Source organism: Pseudoliparis swirei, chromosome 2 (genome assembly GCF_029220125.1).
Source record: "Pseudoliparis swirei isolate HS2019 ecotype Mariana Trench chromosome 2, NWPU_hadal_v1, whole genome shotgun sequence".
Lineage (NCBI taxonomy): Eukaryota > Metazoa > Chordata > Actinopteri > Perciformes > Liparidae > Pseudoliparis > Pseudoliparis swirei.
Genome location: NC_079389.1, coordinates 12000718 through 12014928, shown reverse-complemented (window position 1 = coordinate 12014928; position 14211 = coordinate 12000718). Strand labels below are relative to the sequence as shown.

At 43.8% G+C, this 14211-nt stretch overlaps 1 protein-coding gene across 2 annotated transcripts in view; it reads left to right on the top strand.

The window, feature by feature from the left end:
- Window positions 1–337: 337 nt before the first annotated feature.
- Window positions 338–14211, top strand: part of si:ch211-45c16.2 (mitogen-activated protein kinase kinase kinase 13) — a 31336-nt gene continuing 17462 nt past the window's right edge. The window contains exon 1 of one of the 2 annotated variants that reach the window (XM_056431338.1): window positions 338–360. The gene's annotated coding sequence lies outside the window, so the exon portion shown is untranslated. Of the gene's footprint in view, window positions 361–10239; window positions 10386–14211 lie in introns of those variants that run through there. The other variant, XM_056431327.1, reaches the window with a different exon arrangement.

Genomic DNA, 14211 nt, shown 5'->3' with positions numbered 1-14211 from the left:
GTCTTTTATTAGGTCCTAGTTCTGTTTGTATTGCGTAATCTGTTTTCTAAAGAGCCAACAATTGATAATAATGATATTACTTACATATGTAAAATGTACTTCAATAATATAAAAATACACATTTTATTTTCTAATACACGATCTTCGATTACGTGAGCGGTTTACAGGTGCACGGGCCAGAGTGTCCGGAAGTGACGTGGCACACTCACAAGAGCATACTATGGGATTGGACGATACATGATGGGGGGAAAGAGAGAGAGAGAGAGAGAGAGAGAGAGAGAGAGAGAGAGAGAGAGAGAGAGAGAGAGAGAGAGAGAGAGAGAGAGAGAGAGAGAGAGAGAGATTCAACGGAGCTTAAAGGTAATTATATTCTCAATGTTGTGTGACTTTAATTGAGAGACGGTGACATCATAACGCTTATGCGTGTACATTGTTGATCAGAAACGGGTTGTCTCGAGCTAACGTCAAGTGTGCTGCCGGTGCCGCTCCGGTAATACTAACGTGATGCAGCAACACGACCAGGCGGACTGAAACCAACTGTTCATGCAGCTTATGAGCTGTTGGACACGTATCACACCTCGCTGTCAACAGAGACAGACGGCACCTCTAGCTCGAGTCACTAGGAGTCAAGCAGCACCCATAAAGTCTCGAGCATACAAGCGTTAGTTGTTGTTTTTGCTTCCATTGTGTAACCAAGTGGATCATGTAGCTGGTTATTGAAGTGGAAAAATACTTTAACCAGGAGAAGCAGGGGAGTATAGGCTGCTGTGTGCTGCTGCAGGAGAGGAGGCGAGATTATAGTGTTTGGTGAAGAAGTGTTTATCTTTTGGTAAGGGGGTGTTACTCAGAATATAGTTGTGTTGAGTATTTTTGACTACGTGGCTAAAAAAGGGAGTTAAAATATCCTCGATCCTTTGGCTTATCCTTTAGTTATTATCCTGTTTTTTTTCCATGCACTCCACTCTTAGCTGCTTGTTTCCACTCAGTTGCCAGTTTGTTAGCTACACCTTGCTTGAACAAATACAGTCTAACACAACAATCCTGCCTCTATTAAAAGTATAATGTCCAGCTCTTGTTTAAACAGTTTTATGTTTAACCTTGTGGTCACTGGTCACTTTTGAAGCTGTCGTTTAAATTGCATCACAATAAGCAGCGTTTCTAATAATTTGTCCACCCTATTTATATCACGAAGGGGAGACTATCAAGTCATTTTCAAAGAAAACAAATTAAAAATCTCAGTGGAAGTCAGTGTTGTGATAGTCAATATCAACATTTTGTTTTTTTTTATCACAATGATTCTAAAAGCACCAGATTAATGTTCTCCATGAGCGGCTCTCGGCCGACATCTGAAACAAATCGCACACAATCATTCACCCGTCTTTCACGTCACAACAGTTCATTTCTGTCCCATACTTGTGTCACTCGGCGGTGGAAAGCGGTCCGTGTCTGAGCGGTGGATGCTGTGCACCGTCACGCCGGCAGCATCGTGTTCCACCCTCATTGTGCCGAGTGTGACATTTCCAGTCAGTGTCCATGTGTGTCACTGATGGTGACGCCTCTTTTGTAACTGTGGTGCAGTTACAGGTCACACACTCGGGGGCCCCAATCAGTCAAATGTGGTCCCCCACTAACAGCGTGTTGAAAGCTACACCTCTCAGTGGTACCCAACTACAGCACGGAGACACCAGGTTTACAGCAAACACGAGCGACGACAAGTGGGGCCAGTTGTGCATTTTCAAGCTCTTTGTTCTTTTCCTTTATGTAGGAAGAACTATTTTTATACAGGGAGAGCATTGATGTTCAACCCCAAGGGAGTACAATATAACATTGTTAAACAGGGTTTCTTTATTACCATAAAAAGGTGCATTGTACTTTATTTTTACTCAGCCCACACCATCCTCATGCCAGAAATACTCACTAGCAAACCAAATGTGAATTAATCCGCGATTTAAAGTAGTCCCTAGTAAAGGCACTTTGAGTGGAGCATCATAGGGGCGGTCCTGATGCCGGCGTAGAGACGGGAAGCTGTATTTATGTAATTGACGTGTGTAGCCTCGCAGCTGGTCTGATCTCGGTAATCCCAGCCCCAGAGACTCGGCTTGTTTGTTTTGGGTTGCATTTATAGAGCGGTGACTCTCATCAGTGACATGTCCCATCAGGCTTAATGAATCAGCTTGTTTCTGTGTTTCATAAGATGAAACAACAATGAACATGTCAAGTTCGTATGTGTCACCAGCGGTGTGCTGCCCCAGATGAAGATCAATTATTATATTACAACCATAATGGCTGTAATGTGGAAACTGTCTAATTTGAAGGGGGTTTGAGAGGGTAATTTTCTCTTCATTAGTTACTCCTCAGCATGTTGCAATTATTAAATAATCGCCTTATTGCGATTATTTGGCCACTTTACATAATCGTTGGATTCCACAATCGAGGGAATTTAAAGCCAGGGTTACAAATGTGCAACAAATAGAAAGTGAATTCAGTGCGTTTCATCTGGATAAAAACAGCGTCTACTCGAGCACGAGTTTCCAATGTCCAGATAAAAGCCTGGAGAAAGAGAGCTGCTCGGCCGGTTGGACCTTTCTGCTGTTGGCCAGGTTCTTCTGTTTGAGCTCATAACAGCTCATGTGTTGCTTACGAAGACGATGATGACAGACGGGCGATGATAACGGGTCTCTGTGAGGCCAGTTTTCCTTTCGGGTGCAGCGCTGTGTTTGACAGTTCTGTGGAACGTTACGCTGGCGTTGTAGCGTCCAACCAATGTTTCTAAATCTAGAGAATTCACGTACAAATGGTTGGATGGAAAGCTCAGTGAGAGCTTAGCGAGTGGCGTCTGATGAGATCGTGGCAGAGAACAAATTGGCAATCAAATTGCCAGGGGAGGCCAAATGCTTACGTTTGAGAACACTCTATTTTATTAAATCAATATGCAGCAGATCAAGAGGTAAAACATTGTTTCAGCAAACTATTTGAAGACGAACAGACACTCCGTTGCCAACTACCGCATCATTCCAAGTAGCAGCCATTGAAATGATCAACATGGATTAACAACAAGGTCAAGTTGCAAAAGCAAACACAACAGCACCACTGTGTGGCACAACATGGACAGAACTAGACTATTGTATAGACTATTATATGGTTAATCATAATTTGTTTTGTGTGAAATTCCATTTTGTGGTGCTTTCTTACACAGGTGTTCTCACTTTTGGTTGATTAGACTGGTTGATTGACATCTCCATCACTAAGCTTCAGCTTGAATGGCATCGTGACAGCAGGACTATTCACAGCAGAATAACACCTCTGTGGGTCTGCAGCCTGATAACTCAATGTATTGATGTATTTCTGCAGGAAAACAAATTGCAATGTGTTCATGACATTACCCATAATGTTGATTGAGTGCTACATCTGGGCTCAGTGCGAGTCAATGTTTCCATCAAATGCAATTTTCAAGTAACCAGTAGTTGATGTGACACAGGGTGGTACACAGAGATACTCTATGAAATGCAATATGCACTTTTATTCTCTGTATTATGTTGTAAAGCCAACAAGCTCTGATATATTGTAATGGCCGATTTTCATAAATGTGTGATGTTCTACAGAATGAACCATTAATTATTAGTCCTACACCCGATTAAGCAAATCAAAACGAGAACAAATGGATCATAAAATACAAAGTAAAAAAGTGCATCATCCATAATCTCCCTTTAGTGGACGGTTTACAATGAAAGCTTTAATAATAGACATGCCATTGGTTGATGTGCTGAATGTTCACATGGCGTGGAGCACAGCCATTGAAGTCAGTTGACCAAACAACAACTGTTGGGCCAAAGGATGTGAACATGGATTTCTCGCCACCTTCCTTCTCGGCGCCTCTTTATTACTCCCTCTCTCTTCCTCCGCTGCCTCAGGCCCTCTCCTCCCTCCCTCCCCTCCTTCTGAATGACATTTCTGTCATGACACTGTGAGCTCCTGCCTCCATGCCATCCTTATCTCACTGTGCGCCACATGCAGGGCCAGCTCGTCACGCCCAGAGCCCGCCTCTATATATCGGACCACTTAATGCCAAGAATGGCAACTCGGCTAGATTCAGAAGGTACGCATCCTCCATCTTCCGGGCCGCTCCGTTTTGTTGGCTCTCCCAGAGATGGAGTTGCCGTTTGCCAAAAGGGTTTAATGGACACACTCGCAGACGCCGAGCCGGTCGGCCTGCTTGAGGATTGGGATTCTGTTTCGAAGTGGGTTTACCCGGTTAAGTCCAACATGTCTTCATATTTGGGCTGGGGTATTACACCGTTTTGACTGTGGAGGGGGGGGGGGCAGGGGTTAGATTAACTAAGGGTTAACCCCTAAGTGGGCTTGAGTTATGCTGTTAATAGTATTCAATTCAATTCAGTTTAATTGTATAGCCCAATTTCACAAATTACAAATTTGTCTCGGAGTGCTTTACAATCTGTACACATAGACATCCCTGCTCCAAAACCTCACATCGGACCAGGAAAAACTCCCAAATAACCCTTCAGGGGGAAAAAAAGGGAAGAAACCTTCAGGAGAGCAACAGAGGAGGATCCCTCTCCAGGATGGACAGATGCAATAGATGTCATGTGTACAGAAGGACAGATTTAGAGTTTAAATACATTCAATGAATATGACAGAGTGTATGAATAGTTCATAGTAGGCATATTCCATGCAGGCATTACTTCATGAGTAATGTTTGCTAGATTTTGAGAGCGTTCTGTGTCATACATTTCTTCTTTTTAACCGTCAATGATACATTTCCATACAATAAACTACAATGTTTTGGTCGTGTGCGTGCGTGCTTGGTGCATGCTTAGGTTTGTGTGCATGTACTGTATTCATCCAACTGCACGCGGCTTTAAATGTACTTCTCTCTTGTGATGCGTCTGCTAACCGAGCTTCTATAATTACCGCAGCCTGCAGCGCCTCATGGGGAGCATATTAACACACGAGTGGAGGAGCGTGCGTGTCAGTATCTTTGACCGCTGTTGTTTACATCTGTAGAACAATATGTGAATATAAGGGAGGCACTGTTACTCGCAGATCATAGTTAACCATGTATCTCAAGTCAAAGACAAGGTGTCAATGTGCATAATGCACCACATGACGACAACTGGACCATCAACGGGCATAAATATGTACTTTATATGTAACCCGACTGATAGTGATTATTTTATATCTCAGTACCAAATGGATAATGGAGAGTTTAATTGTTCTAGAGCTACAATTAGTTGATTGTCTTTCAGAAAATATATTGTCAACATTATTGATAATCAGATAATTATTTAAGTCATTTATCACGCACATTGGTAAACCTTCTCAAATCTCAAACCTGCTTTGTTTTAAACACTTTAAAATAGAATATGGCTCTTTTTTTCAGTTACTTAAAATCCTGTAAGTAACTTCAAAACAAGGTACCGGGAAATTAAGATTTTCAACAGTTTTTAATCTCATACTAAACGATTGATCAATTAATAGAAGAACAATCAATTGCTTAGTTAATTGATACTAATAAAGGTTAGTTGCAGCTAAGCAACTATTTTCAATAAGGATACATCTATTTGTCTATTGACTATTTTCGGATTTTCATTAACAACATTGTTATTACTATAAATTTTGTTTTTTTGTTTTTGAGGGGGGGTAATCATGCAGCTGTATCCAGTGCATACGTTATGCCCAGTGTATGCTTTGCCCTGTCATCTCCGCCCCTCTTTGGTTTGGCTATGGGGTTGTTGGCAGACTCGGCACGATAATCTCACAAGCATTATCTGTCTCAGAATCAGCGGTTGTTATGGGAGGAAGACTCACTCATCCATGCCTGCTTTGGTAGACCAACCAATGAGCCAGGCCGGGCTGTTTCTATCATCCATCTAAGCCAAACAGGTTTATCCCTGTGCATGAAGTCAACATATTAAGGACTCATTAGTCTTGGCATTTCCCTGATTCATCGTACTTCCTGTCTCCAATTACTCCATTTTATCCAACGGCTGACAAGCTAACTTTGGGATGCATGGTTTATATATTTAAAGATGGTACAAGGTAAAAGTATACGGAAACAGTCCCGGAAACGACACCTAATCGCAAGGATTTTTTGAGACAATTGACCGGCGGCATTAGGTTTTCGGGTTGTCCATCTCACTATCGTGCACATTTGGCACAAACATCCTGTTGGACTTGAGGTTGAACTGATTAGATTGTGCTTGTCAAAGGTGGAGGTCACTAACTTCACGTCTTTCTTATTGTGAACTCAAGAATTTATATACTAATGACAATTTCACACAAAAGTGATGATATTTTAGACCGACATGTATGTAACTGGTTGGATTTTCTTCTATTGACAGTTTAATTGCACACATCTCTCTCTGTTAACACAAATGTGCAATGTGTGCTATAAACTTTCTGTATGTGGAGAGTGACATTCTTATGTAAACAAACATGCATGTCAACACAACAGGCAATACAGAGATGAGCAATAATGATATTACAATATTGTATGATAAGCCAATATTGTAATTATTGGGACAGGCCTACCAAAAATGTGGTTTTCTACAAATCAAATGGAGAAAAAAAAACATTTAAAAAATCTATTTAACTAAACTGATTATTTTCTCTAAAAACTGATCATTTAAAAAACCTGGTATGTTTCCAAAAATGACGCTTTACTCTTAGAGAGATTTCGAATACTTTTGTTTTCTATACTGTTTTTAAAATATTAGAACTGTTTTACTTATGAGACATTTTTAACCCTTTGCATCGGACTGTTTTTTGTGGTGACATAGCTAGACTTCATTGCTTTATTAATATTTTGTGTGCGGGTGTGTGTGTGTGTGTGTGCGCCCCAGAGTGTCTATACCTGGCCGCTGCATGCATTGGCAGATTGTAAAGGTAAACCACTGTAAACTGCGATGGTGCTTTTTCTCTTATTAATGTCGAGGACACAGGAGCTGTCAGTGCTGTTGTTCCACTGCTGGTGAAATAGTAATGAGTGTGTATAGCAGAGCTCCGCCAGTGTGGTTTACAGCCCTGTTGGACTTGGGGGCGAGCCAGAGCCCAGGAGCACTGACTGGCTGTGCATCATGTGTGTGTCCCGGTGATGGAGACCCAACAAGAGGCTTTGGCCACCGCTGTAGAAAAGATGTGTTGCATTTATCTGCTTTTTCTTGTATATATTTAATATTGTGTATTCTTTGTCTGCCAACACCAGAAGTTTGGAGATGCCACACTGAGCTCTGTGTGGATTTCAGTTTGTCGTCTTTCCTTTTGAATATCAACCCTTAAATTATTAATTTCACTTTGCTTGGAATGGATTCTGATTTACTTTACACAAATGTCCTAATCTCCTCTTTGGCTGAATCGAGACATATGTCTGAGCTGTGGTGCATGTGCTATTTAGTTTCAGTTTTTTTCCTGATGAAGCTGTAATCAAAGTGGAAAATGGAGACCCTCGCATTTCAGCTGTCCTGCTTGTTGCTCTTGAAAGTTATTGGACACTTTTAATTAAAGTTGAATTAATTCATATATGTTTTAATAATAAAGGATTGAGGAAATGCAATGAGAGAAGGACCTTGAGATAGAAGTCACATCAAGATTTCATGGATTACTTTAACTTATTTTTTTTGAATGAGTTGTTTTTGTGTCTCCTCTGTCTCCTTGATTGTTTAATGCCCTGCACCTGCCCTCAGCCACTCTCGTCTCGTTACTGTCTCATGTCGTACACCTGTTTCCCCCCCTATATATTGTGCCACTTTCCCTTGTCTCTGGCTGGATTGTTGTCTTTCCCGTAGTCCTGTCGTTCGTGTTACTCGTGCATGTTCCTGATCCTGCTTGTTTGCGACTCTGCCTGTCCCGACGCCCCATTCTCTGCCTTTACCCCTTTTGGAAAGAGCGTTTTTTGTGATACACACCGAGTCCTGTTCGTTCCTCTGCACATGAGCTCTTGCCCCTCGCTACCTGTGACGCAAGCCGTGACAGTTTCATGTAGGTTGTTCTGTTCTGTTTATGCATTATTTGATGGATTGATGGTTATAAAGTCCTCACAAATCAATACGGCTTTAATGAGTTTACAGTGAACATTATACATATGTGAGTTTGAGTAGGTATTCAGGTATTTTTTACAGAAATATAGAACATCCTTTTGCAGTAAAATCTTATACAATATAAACATGAACTTAATTTGCTGTCGCTTTAAAAGTGTTTGATTACTATTGAAGAAGACCTGAATTGGAAGATTTCATAATACGATGGGGCTTTGCTTGTTTACTCGTGAGCCCGGAGGCTTGGGATCTGCTGACCTTTGGAGTTTCAGCCATTGAGCAGAGCTCGATGTTCTCGTTAAGCAAACAGTTCAGGTATTTCATTCAATGCTCCTACGGATAACCAACGCCTCTCTATCTCTCTTTGCCAATATTTAACTAGAACTGTATTTTTGGGAGTTACCCTCCTGTGTTTGTAAGTACCCAGTGTTCATAAGAGCGTGTCTCCAGCAACGTGGCAAGAATAGTAATTCTGGCTCACACCCACTCGTGTTCTCCTCAAGGTCAAGAGACTCCTCCACATTGTGTTAACTTTGAACTTTGCATCACAAAGATGCAGTTTTCACAGGTCCAACTGTCAGCTTAACCCTTGTGTTGCCTTCGGGTCAATTTGACCCGATTAAATATTACACCCTCCTGTCGCCTTTGGGTCAATATGACCCGATTCAATGTTTAACCCTCCTGTTACCTTTATATTTACTAACATATTTTACCCTTGAGGTCAATATGACCCCAGCTATTAAAATCTCCAGAAAATTATTAGAATTAATATTGTTTTCCAAGTTTAAGTGTGAGGTACTTTATGTTTGTTTGTTGACTCCCGAAAGAACACCGACATTACACATTGAATCGGGTCAAATTGACCCGAAGGCGACAGGAGGGTTAAATATTGAATCGGGTCAAAATGACCCGAAGGCAACACAAGGCTTAACACACTCGCCATTCCCTAACGTCGGTCTCATTAGAGCCAGTGTCCTCGGCCATCTGTACCGTGGCTCATTTGGCTGTCATTTCACGCCATTTATAGGCCGGGTTTGGAAGGCTCCCTCTTAGCCTCACCCCGGGATACCGGACCTCCTCCTCTGGCAGCCCCGCAGGGATGTGGCCTGAGGATGTTGATTTGACAATGCTGCTCCAATTTCACAATCCCCCAACCCACCATGCATCATCACATTTCTACTACTCCCTCTCCATCTTAATCTTCCCTAGAGGTTTGGGCCTGTAAAAAGAAGATGGGCTGGAGCATCTGTTCCCCGAGCTTTTCCTTCCACCCACAGGCCCTCCCTCTTAATCACACTCTTCTGATATACCCCCTCTGGTAGCACTTATTCTCAAACACTATCCTCACCACTTGAAAACAGTGTGTGTATGTATGTATAAAAGCTAAATGGCTGAATGAAGTGGTTTTACTTCAGTACACCGCGAGTGGCATAAAATGACCTTTTGTGGGGATAAAAGAGTGGCTCTTCTGACTTTCTGTATCTGACCTTTATATATTTCTGTGACAGCCATAGTCCTTCAGCCCTGACGCTTGAACTTTCTTTTTCCTCCTGAGTATGAACTTCTGTATTTGAGATTTGAGTGCTCCACATCATCAACTTGGGCAATCGGTCAAATTTAACTGATATTAGTACACACACATGATCAAATGTGGTTTTCCGTGCTCTGTACAAACATAGAAAACTGAAGTCTTAGTTTACCAGGAGAAAGCACAACTGTGCAGAGCATTTAGATCCTGTGGAGAGTTTATTTGACTACAAATGTCCAGCCCATGCTAGAATACAGGATAAACTGTGCAGTCAGATGTGGGATTTTAATGCAACTGGCGTAGAGAGAAGTGGTCACTGATTTTTGTACAAATGGATTTTCTCTTGTGCAGACACTGTCTGTCCCACTTCCTGAGACGCCACTGCAGCCTAACCTGCTGTTCCCAGCTGCTGCTGCTTTGAAATACAATCCCCCCCTCCTCTTCATCTCTCTTAACTCCTCCTCTCTGAGTCAGTGCAGAAGGCTCCACCCCTTCCACCCCCCCCTCCTCTGCTCTTTGAGCTGCGTCCTCTCTGCGTCAGACAGCTCCATTCATGAAAAGTGTGACGTGGGCAGGTCGTCAGCAACCGGGTGACGCTACAAGCCGCCCACTCACATCCCAGGTGCTGCGGGAGTTGGAGGAATGCCTGTCACTCTACGGCCTCCGTCTCCCTCTCTCCATGCTTTTCAAGCTGTTTTTTTCCTCCTCTCAACCGACAGTTCAGCCTCTCTTCCTCCCGGCTTTTTTCTTTTCTCCATCCGTGCCTCAGAGCTGTGCGAGGACCATGAATCTGAGCTCTGTCTGCCGTGAGTAATCTGCTGATGTTGTGTCTTTGCCGTCCATAGAAACAGTGAGATGTGGAAGTTCTTCTCGCAAATGTGTCTTGTAGATTGTTTTATTTGATTGTACTTATTTGGTGTGTGTGTGTGTGTTTGTGCGCGTGTGCACAAGCATTCAAGTGTGTGTGTACTGTACGTAGGTCAGCTGTGCCGGTGTTAGTTCAGCAGCAGTGCTGCAGGAGTGTGTGGAGCGGTCGTGCGCCGGTGCGTGCAGAAGCTATTTTAGGCTCAGCGGTGCTGCTGCTGCTTTTTGATGCAGTACGTCTCCGTGCCCTCTGAAGGACAGGTTGAGATGTGGGTGACACCAACAGAACCCCCGCCCTCGACCTCCTGACGGAGCAGCCGAATGATACTCTGAGGCATTATGATGATGCTGGTGGTCAGAGAGGGCAGACTTTTCTGGGAATCGCATGTATTTCGCACGACCACAAGCTTTTTTTCAGTATGTGTCATAAACGAATCACATTCACTCTCCCGGTGTTGTCTTTGACTCTGTCTCTTTTGTCCATCTTCCCTATATTTGACTTTTCTTCCCCGAAATGCGTATTCATCGCTTTATTTGACTCTGCTTGGCTGAAGGAAAGCTCTGCGTATGCCCACCTCTGTCCTCTGCAACTGAACATGTTTATGTAACTGCACAGGATGAGTCGCTGGGATTTAGTGGGCAGGAGGAGGAGGAGAAGGAGGGGAGAGCTTCATCCATCCATTCTCCACAGAGTGTGAAACATAAAGGCTATATATTCACATCCATGTGGAGTTTGCCATTTGGATTGTATTTCTACAGTGTCTAACATAGGGCACTGGATTAAATGTTAAAACATAGATGAGGTGCATGTTGCAGGGCTCGTATGAACCTAGAGGCTTAATGGAAGCACTAATGTGTATTGATTTCCTGGCTTTCTGCTGTGGCGGCCTGTATTTAGGCAGAATAAAGAACATGGAGTACAACACCCACTTTCTCTCGTTCAACCTGACATGCCCCATTTTCTTTTTTGCGCTGTAGCTTTGTGTATTTCCATATTGCGACCATTAAAATAGCGCCAGTCACAGCCAGTCTCCTGCAATATGGGTGTTTGTCTGTTGTGTCACTGTTTGTGCGTCTGTCTCTCTTCTCGGCCCTTGTTGGCGGTGCAAGCAGGCCGTCCCTATTAAAAGAGCACAAGGGGGATTGTTGTGGCAGCAGCTGCTCTAGTGTTCAGTGTTGAGTGTGTGTGTGTCGATGTGTGTGTGCTCCTGTCTCCTGGCCGTGCAGGGCAGACAGGCCCAGTTCACATGGAGCCGGCTCCTCTTGTGTCCTTTGTTGTCGCTCTGGGTGTCTTTCCCATTGGAGCGTGATCAGTACGGTATCACGCCACAGCGGCAGCACAAAAGCAGTTTCTCTTTCTCCTTTGTGTCCGTCGCTTATTTCTTTTTTTTGTTTTCCAGCAACACAATCGTCCTCACCATCTCCTTCCTTCGTAACCCCCCATTTCCCCTTCCGTCTCCCGAATCTGCTTTTCTTCTTCTACTCTTCTGTAAGCCGTTCTGTCCCTCCACCGTCCCTTTCTGTCTGTTTGCACTCATCATCTCCCGAATTCACCTGGTTAGCATTCAGAAGTAGAGATCTGTAAAGATGTATCGTCAATCTTTGCTGGGAAGAAAGAGTCTGCTTTACTCAAAAGGCCGATCTTGAAGCCCTGTGAGCTTTTCAGAGCAGAGTATGTGTGAAGTGGAGGATTTTAGGAGGCTGTGTGTCGGGGTTAGGGTTGGGTACCGAAACCCGGTGCCAATATGGTACCGGTTCCAATACAACCGGTATTACCCGGACCGAAACGCAACGCACATTTCGGTGCTTCTTTCCGGTGCCTGAGCCGATTAAAATTGAAAAAAACTATTGTTGTGAACTTCTCTGGTGACTCCGCCCTGTCAGCAGGTTATGATAGCCTATCATTTAACTTTGACAGCGGAGGCTGCGCCGTGTGCAGTGTTGCCAGGTCCGCGGTTTTCCCGCGGAATTGGGCTACTTTTGAAGTGTTGCAGCGGGTTGAATTTTTTGTCCGCTGGTTCGGGTAGACCTATTTTGCATGCAAATTACATGAATATCTTTAAATAAAAATCCATATTTTAAATGAAATAATTTATTTATACCCAAATCCTACCAAACTGACTCCAGATCAGCACGTACACGCCGACACATCCGCGCAGTGCCTTCGATCTCCGCGACCTTGTCCGTCACCATGGAAACATTGTCACGTGACATCTAAGCACTTTGGTGCTCGTGACGTCACGGAGCCCCAAACCAGAGTCTGTAAGTAGAAGTGATTTCCAGCAAAGCAGCAGGGATTTGTGAATCTCACAGGAGCGGTGGGCGATAGGCGGTTCAGAATCGCCTACACGGGAGGAGCGATTCATAGGCGAGTCTGATTATGAATCGCGACCTCCCCAACGGGGTGGGACGGTTTGGCGAGAATCACCTCGTGTGATTACTCCTACACCCCATCCCGGGGTGGGTTTGGTTCTGTGGGATTCACAAATGGGGCCCTTTTAACCCCTTAGTTTAGTTTATTTCGATCAGCAAAATATACAACAATCAGAATTCAACAAAAGAAGAAAGTGGCTGACCGAAAGGGTCGAGGCTGAAGCTATCTAGCTTATAAGTGCCCTAACCTATGATTTCTCCAAAAAACTTATTTCAAAGAACCATATATATTAGTGCTGTGAAAAATAACGCGATAACGCGTTATGATTAAATTACAGGATTAATTAGTTAATTTTTTTAACGCATGTGCAGAATGAGCTTCCAATACGTCTGTTGTTGGTCGTCTCTACAGCAGCATGTCATTCTGTCTCTACGTGTCGCGTTAACACGACTCCGATCTCCGTCTCACGCGCGCCGCAGAGCTCCGGTGCCGCGCCTGACGAAAAAAAGTCACTTGCCCCCCCACCCATCATGAAGGAGTTATGCTTAGGACACCAACATGGTTAGCAGCGGTACTGGACATGGACTTTAAAAGCAGTGTATATGGTTTGGCACGGGCATATTTTGAGTTCTGATTTTGGGCTGGTTTTGTCACACAGACCTGGCAACCCTGGCCGTGTGTGACTACGTGAGCCCGTGTCGAGCACACCAGCGTCAGGCTGGGCGCGATGGGGAGACCGTCACCGGGCCCCCTGAACACGTGGAGACAGATTATGACGAGCAGCCTTAATTTAGATTAGTACCGTAACGTTGACTGCAAGTCTTGCATTCATAAAAGTAGGCCAAGAAATAATAAATTAGCCATTATAACCATGCTTAAGATAGCTCGTAGCTAGCGTTAGCTACGAGCGTGACAGTCTGCTAGCAGATGTGTTGATGTCCAGCGGTCCCGGCTGTATACCCGGTGTTACCGGAAATATAATGACGGAGGAATAAAGACCGTGGGGCGTGTAACTCTCGCTGTCAGAAGCAAAACTTTATTTGTCACGTGTCATCTTCAGTCCCTCTGATTGGTTGTTCTCTTTGCCCATCAACACAGTGACATGTTAACCCTATAAAGTCTGCACATGACGATACATATCACATCAAATAATGGAGAACATGTATTGTGTATGTTAACAGTCTGATATCCGTTGTTGTCGTGCTCCATGATAACGGCTTCTACAGGGAATATGGCCGAAGAGGTTTTTAATGTCCTCATTGTGCGTTTAAAAAAAAAGAGTATCGGTTCAGGCACCGTTTAGGCACCGGTATCGTTTTAAAAGTACCGGTTTAGCACCGGTATCGGAAAAAACCCAAACGATACCCATCCCTAGTCGGGGTTGCATTGCCTCA